Source organism: Hyperolius riggenbachi, chromosome 5 (assembly GCF_040937935.1).
Source record: "Hyperolius riggenbachi isolate aHypRig1 chromosome 5, aHypRig1.pri, whole genome shotgun sequence".
Classification (NCBI taxonomy): Eukaryota; Metazoa; Chordata; class Amphibia; order Anura; family Hyperoliidae; genus Hyperolius; species Hyperolius riggenbachi.
The window spans coordinates 448,219,827-448,232,863 of record NC_090650.1 but is presented as its reverse complement, the minus strand read 5'-3'; the positions used below and the strand labels follow the sequence as shown (position 1 = coordinate 448,232,863).

At 42.4% G+C, this 13,037-nt stretch overlaps 1 protein-coding gene across 2 annotated transcripts in view; it reads right to left on the bottom strand.

The window, feature by feature from the left end:
* NRBP2 (nuclear receptor binding protein 2) overlaps positions 1–13,037 on the bottom strand; it is a 286,650-nt gene that overhangs the window by 38,944 nt on the left and 234,669 nt on the right. The gene's annotated exons all lie outside the window — the stretch shown is intronic.

Below are 13,037 nucleotides of genomic sequence, written 5' to 3'. Positions count from 1 at the left end.
TATATACATATATATATATATATATATATACATTTAAAAAAAACATACATTTTGGGCACCTTGGGAACTAAACTTTTTTATGATATGTATGTCATGAGGCTATATTTCTGTTATTTATCCAAATAGCGGTTTCTAATTAGTAATGGGAACAAATGCACCTTTATTTCCATATAACATTTTCGCCATACATTGTACTAGGGAAATATTGTAAACATTTTAATAACCGGGACAAATAGGCAAATAAAATAGGAGGGTTTAATTACAGTAGCATGTATTATTTTATATCTATCATATGTGCGGGACCCTGAAGGGGAATACATCAGAGTATAGCTAGCTCTATGCTTTCCTGCACAGAGACATTATCTGTATATCTATCTGTATATGTGCGGGACCCTGAAGGGGAATACATCAGAGTATAGCTAGCTAGCTCTATGCTTTCCTGTGCAGAGACATTATCTGTATATCTATCTGTATATGTGCAGGACCCTGAAGGGGAATACATCAGAGTATAGCCAGATAGCTCTATGCTTTCCTGCGCAGAGACATTATCTGTATATCTATCTGTATATGTGCGGGACCCTGAAGGGGAATACATCAGAGTATAGCTAGCTAGCTCTATGCTTTCCTGCGCAGAGACATTATCTGTATATCTATCTGTATATGTGCGGGACCCTGAAGGGGAATACATCAGAGTATAGATAGCTCTATGCTTTCCTGCGCAGAGACATTATCTGTATATCTATCTGTATATGTGCAGGACCCTGAAGGGGAATACATCAGAGTATAGCCAGATAGCTCTATGCTTTCCTGCACAGAGACATTATCTGTATATCTATCTGTATATGTGCGGGGCCCTGAAGGGGAATACATCAGAGTATAGCTAGTTCTATGCTTTCCTGCGCAGAGACATTATCTGTATATCTATCTGTATATATGCGGGACCCTGAAGGGGAATACATCAGAGTATAGCTAGCTAGCTCTATGCTTTCCTGTGCAGAGACATTATCTGTATATCTATCTGTATATGTGCAGGACCCTGAAGGGGAATACATCAGAGTATAGCTAGCTAGCTCTATGCTTTCCTGTGCAGAGACATTATCTGTATATCTATCTGTATATGTGCAGGACCCTGAAGGGGAATACATCAGAGTATAGCTAACTAGCTCTATGCTTTCCTGCGCAGAGACATTATCTGTATATCTATCTGTATATGTGCAGGGCCCTGAAGGGGAATACATCAGAGTATAGCTAGCTAGCTCTATGCTTTCCTGTGCAGAGACATTATCTGTATATCTATCTGTATATGTGCAGGACCCTGAAGGGGAATACATCAGAGTATAGCCAGATAGCTCTATGCTTTCCTGCGCAGAGACATTATCTGTATATCTATCTGTGTATGTGCAGGACCCTGAAGGGGAATACATCAGAGTATAGCTAGCTAGCTCTATGCTTTCCTGCGCAGAGACATTATCTGTATATCTATCTGTATATGTGCGGGACCCTGAAGGGGAATACATCAGAGTATAGCTAGCTAGCTCTATGCTTTCCTGTGCAGAGACATTATCTGTATATCTATCTGTATATGTGCGGGACCCTGAAGGGGAATACATCAGAGTATAGCCAGATAGATCTATGCTTTCCTGCACAGAGACATTATCTGTATATCTATCTGTATATGTGCAGGACCCTGAAGGGGAATACATCAGAGTATAGCTAGCTAGCTCTATGCTTTCCTGTGCAGAGACATTATCTGTATATCTATCTGTATATGTGCGGGACCCTGAAGGGGAATACATCAGAGTATTGCTAGCTAGCTCTATGCTTTCTTGTGCAGAGACATTATCTGTATATCTATCTGTATATGTGCGGGACCCTGAAGGGGAATACATCAGAGTATAGCTAGCTCTATGCTTTCCTGCGCAGAGACATTATCTGTATATCTTTCTGTATATGTGCGGGACCCTGAAGGGGAATACATCAGAGTATAGCCAGATAGCTCTATGCTTTCCTGCGCAGAGACATTATCTGTATATCTATCTGTATATGTGCGGGACCCTGAAGGGGAATACATCAGAGTATAGCCAGATAGCTCTATGCTTTCCTGCGCAGAGACATTATCTGTATATCTATCTGTATATGTGCGGGACCCTGAAGGGGAATACATCAGAGTATAGCTAGCTAGCTCTATGCGTTCCTGCGCAGAGACATTATCTGTATATCTATCTGTATATGTGCAGGACCCTGAAGGGGAATACATCAGAGTATAGCTAGATAGCTCTATGCTTTCCTGCGCAGAGACATTATCTGTATATCTATCTGTATATGTGCAGGACCCTGAAGGGGAATACATCAGAGTATACCTAGCTAGCTCTATGCTTTCCTGCGCAGAGACATTATCTGTATATCTATCTGTATATGTGCAGGACCCTGAAGGGGAATACATCAGAGTATAGCCAGATAGATCTATGCTTTCCTGCACAGAGACATTATCTGTATATCTATCTGTATATGTGCAGGACCCTGAAGGGGAATACATCAGAGTATAGCTAGCTCTATGCTTTCCTGCACAGAGACATTATCTGTATATCTATCTGTATATGTGCAGGACCCTGAAGGGGAATACATCAGAGTATAGCCAGATAGCTCTATGCTTTCCTGCGCAGAGACATTATCTGTATATCTATCTGTATATGTGCAGGACCCTGAAGGGGAATACATCAGAGTATAGCTAGCTAGCTCTATGCTTTCCTGCGCAGAGACATTATCTGTATATCTATCTGTATATGTGCAGGACCCTGAAGGGGAATACATCAGAGTATAGATAGCTCTATGCTTTCCTGCGCAGAGACATTATCTGTATATCTATCTGTATATGTGCGGGACCCTGAAGGGGAATACATCAGAGTATAGCCAGATAGCTCTATGCTTTCCTGCGCAGAGACATTATCTGTATATCTATCTGTATATGTGCAGGACCCTGAAGGGAAATACATCAGAGTATAGATAGCTCTATGCTTTCCTGCGCAGAGACATTATCTGTATATCTATCTGTATATGTGCAGGACCCTGAAGGGGAATACATCAGAGTATAGCTAGCTAGCTCTATGCTTTCCTGCGCAGAGACATTATCTGTATATCTATCTGTATATGTGCAGGACCCTGAAGGGGAATACATCAGAGTATAGCCAGATAGCTCTATGCTTTCCTGCGCAGAGACATTATCTGTATATCTATCTGTATATGTGCGGGACCCTGAAGGGGAATACATCAGAGTATAGCCAGATAGCTCTATGCTTTCCTGCGCAGAGACATTATCTGTATATCTATCTGTATATGTGCGGGACCCTGAAGGGGAATACATCAGAGTATAGCTAGCTAGCTCTATGCGTTCCTGCGCAGAGACATTATCTGTATATCTATCTGTATATGTGCAGGACCCTGAAGGGGAATACATCAGAGTATAGCTAGATAGCTCTATGCTTTCCTGCGCAGAGACATTATCTGTATATCTATCTGTATATGTGCAGGACCCTGAAGGGGAATACATCAGAGTATACCTAGCTAGCTCTATGCTTTCCTGCGCAGAGACATTATCTGTATATCTATCTGTATATGTGCAGGACCCTGAAGGGGAATACATCAGAGTATAGCCAGATAGATCTATGCTTTCCTGCACAGAGACATTATCTGTATATCTATCTGTATATGTGCAGGACCCTGAAGAGGAATACATCAGAGTATAGCTAGCTCTATGCTTTCCTGCACAGAGACATTATCTGTATATCTATCTGTATATGTGCAGGACCCTGAAGGGGAATACATCAGAGTATAGCCAGATAGCTCTATGCTTTCCTGCGCAGAGACATTATCTGTATATCTATCTGTATATGTGCAGGACCCTGAAGGGGAATACATCAGAGTATAGCCAGATAGCTCTATGCTTTCCTGCGCAGAGACATTATCTGTATATCTATCTGTATATGTGCGGGACCCTGAAGGGGAATACATCAGAGTATAGCCAGATAGCTCTATGCTTTCCTGCGCAGAGACATTATCTGTATATCTATCTGTATATGTGCGGGACCCTGAAGGGGAATACATCAGAGTATAGCTAGCTAGCTCTATGCGTTCCTGCGCAGAGACATTATCTGTATATCTATCTGTATATGTGCAGGACCCTGAAGGGGAATACATCAGAGTATAGCTAGATAGCTCTATGCTTTCCTGCGCAGAGACATTATCTGTATATCTATCTGTATATGTGCAGGACCCTGAAGGGGAATACATCAGAGTATACCTAGCTAGCTCTATGCTTTCCTGCGCAGAGACATTATCTGTATATCTATCTGTATATGTGCAGGACCCTGAAGGGGAATACATCAGAGTATAGCCAGATAGATCTATGCTTTCCTGCACAGAGACATTATCTGTATATCTATCTGTATATGTGCAGGACCCTGAAGAGGAATACATCAGAGTATAGCTAGCTCTATGCTTTCCTGCACAGAGACATTATCTGTATATCTATCTGTATATGTGCAGGACCCTGAAGGGGAATACATCAGAGTATAGCCAGATAGCTCTATGCTTTCCTGCGCAGAGACATTATCTGTATATCTATCTGTATATGTGCAGGACCCTGAAGGGGAATACATCAGAGTATAGCTAGCTAGCTCTATGCTTTCCTGCGCAGAGACATTATCTGTATATCTATCTGTATATGTGCAGGACCCTGAAGGGGAATACATCAGAGTATAGATAGCTCTATGCTTTCCTGCGCAGAGACATTATCTGTATATCTATCTGTATATGTGCGGGACCCTGAAGGGGAATACATCAGAGTATAGCCAGATAGCTCTATGCTTTCCTGCGCAGAGACATTATCTGTATATCTATCTGTATATGTGCAGGACCCTGAAGGGGAATACATCAGAGTATAGATAGCTCTATGCTTTCCTGCGCAGAGACATTATCTGTATATCTATCTGTATATGTGCAGGACCCTGAAGGGGAATACATCAGAGTATAGATAGCTCTATGCTTTCCTGCGCAGAGACATTATCTGTATATCTATCTGTATATGTGCGGGACCCTGAAGGGGAATACATCAGAGTATAGCCAGATAGCTCTATGCTTTCCTGCGCAGAGACATTATCTGTATATCTATCTGTATATGTGCAGGACCCTGAAGGGGAATACATCAGAGTATAGCTAGCTAGCTCTATGCTTTCCTGCGCAGAGACATTATCTGTATATCTATCTGTATATGTGCAGGACCCTGAAGGGGAATACATCAGAGTATAGATAGCTCTATGCTTTCCTGCGCAGAGACATTATCTGTATATCTATCTGTATATGTGCGGGACCCTGAAGGGGAATACATCAGAGTATAGCTAGATAGCTCTATGCTTTCCTGTGCAGAGACATTATCTGTATATCTATCTGTATATGTGCGGGACCCTGAAGGGGAATACATCAGAGTATAGCCAGATAGCTCTATGCTTTCCTGCACAGAGACATTATCTGTATATCTATCTGTATATGTGCGGGACCCTGAAGGGGAATACATCAGAGTATAGCTAGCTAGCTCTATGCTTTCCTGCGCAGAGACATTATCTGTATATCTATCTGTATATGTGCGGGACCCTGAAGGGGAATACATCAGAGTATAGCTAGCTAGCTCTATGCTTTCCTGCGCAGAGACATTATCTGTATATCTATCTGTATATGTGCGGGACCCTGAAGGGGAATACATCAGAGTATAGCTAACTAGCTCTATGCTTTCCTGCGCAGAGACATCATCTGTATATCTATCTGTATATGTGCGGGACCCTCAAGGGGAATACATCAGAGTATAGCTAGCTCTATGCTTTCCTGCGCAGAGACATTATCTGTATATCTATCTGTATATGTGCAGGGCCCTGAAGGGGAATACATCAGAGTATAGCTAGCTAGCTCTATGCTTTCCTGCGCAGAGACATTATCTGTATATCTATCTGTATATGTGCAGGACCCTGAAGGGGAATACATCAGAGTATAGCCAGATAGCTCTATGCTTTCCTGTGCAGAGACATTATCTGTATATCTATCTGTATATGTGCAGGACCCTGAAGGGGAATACATCAGAGTATAGCTAACTAGCTCTATGCTTTCCTGCGCAGAGACATTATCTGTATATCTATCTGTATATGTGCAGGACCCTGAAGGGGAATACATCAGAGTATAGCTAACTAGCTCTATGCTTTCCTGTGCAGAGACATTATCTGTATATCTATCTGTATATGTGCAGGACCCTGAAGGGGAATACATCAGAGTATAGCTAGCTAGCTCTATGCTTTCCTGCGCAGAGACATTATCTGTATATCCATCTGTATATGTGCGGGACCCTGAAGGGGAATACATCAGAGTATAGCTAGTTAGCTCTATGCTTTCCTGTGCAGAGACATTATCTGTATATCTATCTGTATATGTGCGGGACCCTGAAGGGGAATACATCAGAGTATAGCTAGCTAGCTCTATGCTTTCCTGCGCAGAGACATTATCTGTATATCTATCTGTATATGTGCGGGACCCTGAAGGGGAATACATCAGAGTATAGCTAGCTAGCTCTATGCTTTCCTGCGCAGAGACATTATCTGTATATCTATCTGTATATGTGCAGGACCCTGAAGGGGAATACATCAGAGTATAGCTAGCTAGCTCTATGCTTTCCTGCGCAGAGACATTATCTGTATATCTATCTGTATATGTGCAGGACCCTGAAGGGGAATACATCAGAGTATAGCTAGCTAGCTCTATGCTTTCCTGCGCAGAGACATTATCTGTATATCTATCTGTATATGTGCAGGACCCTGAAGGGGAATACATCAGAGTATAGATAGCTCTATGCTTTCCTGCGCAGAGACATTATCTGTATATCTATCTGTATATGTGCAGGACCCTGAAGGGGAATACATCAGAGTATTGCTAGCTAGCTCTATGCTTTCCTGTGCAGAGACATTATCTGTATATCTATCTGTATATGTGCAGGACCCTGAAGGGGAATACATCAGAGTATAGCTAGCTCTATGCTTTCCTGCGCAGAGACATTATCTGTATATCTATCTGTATATGTGCAGGACCCTGAAGGGGAATACATCAGAGTATAGCTAGCTAGCTCTATGCTTTCCTGCGCAGAGACATTATCTGTATATCTATCTGTATATGTGCGGGACCCTGAAGGGGAATACATCAGAGTATAGCTAGCTAGCTCTATGCTTTCCTGCGCAGAGACATTATCTGTATATCTATCTGTATATGTGCGGGACCCTGAAGGGGAATACATCAGAGTATAGCTAGCTAGCTCTATGCTTTCCTGCGCAGAGACATTATCTGTATATCTATCTGTATATGTGCAGGACCCTGAAGGGGAATACATCAGAGTATAGCTAGCTAGCTCTATGCTTTCCTGTGCAGAGACATTATCTGTATATCTATCTGTATATGTGCGGGACCCTGAAGGGGAATACATCAGAGTATAGCCAGATAGCTCTATGCTTTCCTGCACAGAGACATTATCTGTATATCTATCTGTATATGTGCAGGACCCTGAAGGGGAATACATCAGAGTATAGCCAGATAGCTCTATGCTTTCCTGTGCAGAGACATTATCTGTATATCTATCTGTATATGTGCAGGACCCTGAAGGGGAATACATCAGAGTATAGCCAGATAGCTCTATGCTTTCCAGTGCAGAGACATTATCTGTATATCTATCTGTATATGTGCAGGACCCTGAAGGGGAATACATCAGAGTATAGCTAGCTAGCTCTATGCTTTCCTGCACAGAGACATTATCTGTATATCTATCTGTATATGTGCAGGACCCTGAAGGGGAATACATCAGAGTATAGCCAGATAGCTCTATGCTTTCCTGTGCAGAGACATTATCTGTATATCTATCTGTATATGTGCGGGACCCTGAAGGGGAATACATCAGAGTATAGCTAGCTCTATGCTTTCCTGCGCAGAGACATTATCTGTATATCTATCTGTATATGTGCGGGACCCTGAAGGGGAATACATCAGAGTATAGCCAGATAGCTCTATGCTTTCCTGTGCAGAGACATTATCTGTATATCTATCTGTATATGTGCGGGACCCTGAAGGGGAATACATCAGAGTATAGCTAGCTAGCTCTATGCTTTCCTGCACAGAGACATTATCTGTATATCTATCTGTATATGTGCAGGACCCTGAAGGGGAATACATCAGAGTATAGCCAGATAGCTCTATGCTTTCCTGCGCAGAGACATTATCTGTATATCTATCTGTATATGTGCAGGACCCTGAAGGGGAATACATCAGAGTATAGCCAGATAGCTCTATGCTTTCCTGTGCAGAGACATTATCTGTATATCTATCTGTATATGTGCAGGACCCTGAAGGGGAATACATCAGAGTATAGCCAGATAGCTCTATGCTTTCCTGTGCAGAGACATTATCTGTATATCTATCTGTATATGTGCAGGACCCTGAAGGGGAATACATCAGAGTATAGCTAGCTAGCTCTATGCTTTCCTGCACAGAGACATTATCTGTATATCTATCTGTATATGTGCGGGACCCTGAAGGGGAATACATCAGAGTATAGCTAGCTCTATGCTTTCCTGCGCAGAGACATTATCTGTATATCTATCTGTATATGTGCAGGACCCTGAAGGGGAATACATCAGAGTATAGCCAGATAGCTCTATGCTTTCCTGTGCAGAGACATTATCTGTATATCTATCTGTATATGTGCGGGACCCTGAAGGGGAATACATCAGAGTATAGCTAGCTAGCTCTATGCTTTCCTGCGCAGAGACATTATCTGTATATCTATCTGTATATGTGCAGGACCCTGAAGGGGAATACATCAGAGTATAGCCAGATAGCTCTATGCTTTCCTGTGCAGAGACATTATCTGTATATCTATCTGTATATGTGCGGGACCCTGAAGGTGAATACATCAGAGTATAGCTAGCTCTATGCTTTCCTGCGCAGAGACATTATCTGTATATCTATCTGTATATGTGCAGGACCCTGAAGGGGAATACATCAGAGTATAGCCAGATAGCTCTATGCTTTCCTGTGCAGAGACATTATCTGTATATCTATCTGTATATGTGCAGGACCCTGAAGGGGAATACATCAGAGTATAGCCAGATAGCTCTATGCTTTCCTGTGCAGAGACATAATCTGTATATCTATCTGTATATGTGCAGGACCCTGAAGGGGAATACATCAGAGTATAGCCAGATAGCTCTATGCTTTCCTGCGCAGAGACATTATCTGTATATCTATCTGTATATGTGCGGGACCCTGAAGGGGAATACATCAGAGTATAGCTAGCTAGCTCTATGCTTTCCTGCGCAGAGACATTATCTGTATATCTATCTGTATATGTGCAGGACCCTGAAGGGGAATACATCAGAGTATAGCTAGCTAGCTCTATGCTTTCCTGCGCAGAGATATTATCTGTATATCTATCTGTATATGTGCGGGACCCTGAAGGGGAATACATCAGAGTATAGCTAGCTAGCTCTATGCTTTCCTGCACAGAGACATTATCTGTATATCTATCTGTATATGTGCGGGACCCTGAAGGGGAATACATCAGAGTATAGCTAGCTAGCTCTATGCTTTCCTGCGCAGAGACATTATCTGTATATCTATCTGTATATGTGCAGGACCCTGAAGGGGAATACATCAGAGTATAGCCAGATAGCTCTATGCTTTCCTGCGCAGAGACATTATCTGTATATCTATCTGTATATGTGCGGGACCCTGAAGGGGAATACATCAGAGTATAGCCAGATAGCTCTATGCTTTCCTGCGCAGAGACATTATCTGTACATCTATCTGTATATGTGCAGGACCCTGAAGGGGAATACATCAGAGTATAGCTAGCTAGCTCTATGCTTTCCTGCACAGAGACATTATCTGTATATCTATCTGTATATGTGCGGGACCCTGAAGGGGAATACATCAGAGTATAGCTAGCTAGCTCTATGCTTTCCTGTGCAGAGACATTATCTGTATATCTATCTGTATATGTGCAGGACCCTGAAGGGGAATACATCAGAGTATAGCTAGCTCTATGCTTTCCTGCGCAGAGACATTATCTGTATATCTATCTGTATATGTGCGGGACCCTGAAGGGGAATACATCAGAGTATAGCCAGATAGCTCTATGCTTTCCTGCGCAGAGACATTATCTGTATATCTATCTGTATATGTGCAGGACCCTGAAGGGGAATACATCAGAGTATAGCCAGATAGCTCTATGCTTTCCTGCGCAGAGACATTATCTGTATATCTATCTGTATATGTGCGGGACCCTGAAGGGGAATACATCAGAGTATAGCCAGATAGCTCTATGCTTTCCTGCACAGAGACATTATCTGTATATCTATCTGTATATGTGCGGGACCCTGAAGGGGAATACATCAGAGTATAGCTAGCTAGCTCTATGCTTTCCTGTGCAGAGACATTATCTGTATATCTATCTGTATATGTGCGGGACCCTGAAGGGGAATACATCAGAGTATAGCTAGCTAGCTCTATGCTTTCCTGCACAGAGACATTATCTGTATATCTATCTGTATATGTGCAGGACCCTGAAGGGGAATACATCAGAGTATAGCTAGCTCTATGCTTTCCTGTGCAGAGACATTATCTGTATATCTATCTGTATATGTGCAGGACCCTGAAGGGGAATACATCAGAGTATAGCTAGCTAGTTCTATGCTTTCCTGCACAGAGACATTATCTGTATATCTATCTGTATATGTGCAGGACCCTGAAGGGGAATACATCAGAGTATAGCTAGCTAGCTCTATGCTTTCCTGTGCAGAGACATTATCTGTATATCTATCTGTATATGTGCGGGACCCTGAAGGGGAATACATCAGAGTATAGCTAGCTAGCTCTATGCTTTCCTGCGCAGAGACATTATCTGTATATCTATCTGTATATGTGCGGGACCCTGAAGGGGAATACATCAGAGTATAGCTAGCTAGCTCTATGCTTTCCTGCGCAGAGACATTATCTGTATATCTATCTGTATATGTGCAGGACCCTGAAGGGGAATACATCAGAGTATAGCCAGATAGATCTATGCTTTCCTGCGCAGAGACACTATCTGTATATCTATCTGTATATGTGCGGGACCCTGAAGGGGAATACATCAGAGTATAGCCAGATAGCTCTATGCTTTCCTGCGCAGAGACATTATCTGTATATCTATCTGTATATGTGCAGGACCCTGAAGGGGAATACATCAGAGTATAGCTAGCTAGTTCTATGCTTTCCTGTGCAGAGACATTATCTGTATATCTGTATATGTGCAGGACCCTGAAGGGGAATACTTCAGAGTATAGCTAGCTCTATGCTTTCCTGCACAGAGACATTATCTGTATATCTATCTGTATATGTGCAGGACCCTGAAGGGAAATACATCAGAGTATAGCTAGCTAGCTCTATGCTTTCCTGTGCAGAGACATTATCTGTATATCTATCTGTATATGTGCGGGACCCTGAAGGGGAATACATCAGAGTATAACTAGCTCTATGCTTTCCTGCGCAGAGACATTATCTGTATATCTATCTGTATATGTGCAGGACCCTGAAGGGGAATACATCAGAGTATAGCTAGCTAGCTCTATGCTTTCCTGTGCAGAGACATTATTTGTATATCTATCTGTATATGTGCGGGACCCTGAAGGGGAATACATCAGAGTATAGCTAGCTAGCTCTATGCTTTCCTGCACAGAGACATTATCTGTATATCTATCTGTATATGTGCAGGACCCTGAAGGGGAATACATCAGAGTATAGCTAGCTAGCTCTATGCTTTCCTGCACAGAGACATTATCTGTATATCTATCTGTATATGTGCGGGACCCTGAAGGGGAATACATCAGAGTATAGCCAGATAGATCTATGCTTTCCTGCACAGAGACATTATCTGTATATCTATCTGTATATGTGCAGGACCCTGAAGGGGAATACATCAGAGTATAGCTAGATAGCTCTATGCTTTCCTGCGCAGAGACATTATCTGTATATCTATCTGTATATGTGCGGGACCCTGAAGGGGAATACATCAGAGTATAGCCAGATAGATCTATGCTTTCCTGCACAGAGACATTATCTGTATATCTATCTGTATATGTGCAGGACCCTGAAGGGGAATACATCAGAGTATACCTAGCTAGCTCTATGCTTTCCTGCGCAGAGACATTATCTGTATATCTATCTGTATATGTGCAGGACCCTGAAGGGGAATACATCAGAGTATAGCTAGCTAGCTCTATGCTTTCCTGCACAGAGACATTATCTGTATATCTATCTGTATATGTGCAGGACCCTGAAGGGGAATACATCAGAGTATAGCTAGCTAGCTCTATGCTTTCCTGCGCAGAGACATTATCTGTATATCTATCTGTATATGTGCAGGACCCTGAAGGGGAATACATCAGAGTATAGCCAGATAGCTCTATGCTTTCCTGCGCAGAGACATTATCTGTATATCTATGTGTATATGTGCAGGACCCTGAAGGGGAATACATCAGAGTATAGCTAGCTCTATGCTTTCCTGCGCAGAGACATTATCTGTATATCTATCTGTATATATGCGGGACCCTGAAGGGGAATACATCAGAGTATAGCCAGATAGCTCTATGCTTTCCTGCGCAGAGACATTATCTGTATATCTATCTGTATATGTGCGGGACCCTGAAGGGGAATACATCAGAGTATAGCCAGATAGCTCTATGCTTTCCTGCGCAGAGACATTATCTGTATATCTATCTGTATATGTGCAGGACCCTGAAGGGGAATACATCAGAGTATAGATAGCTCTATGCTTTCCTGCGCAGAGACATTATCTGTATATCTATCTGTATATGTGCAGGACCCTGAAGGGGAATACATCAGAGTATAGCTAGCTAGCTCTATGCTTTCCTGCGCAGAGACATTATTTGTATATCTATCTGTATATGTGCGGGACCCTG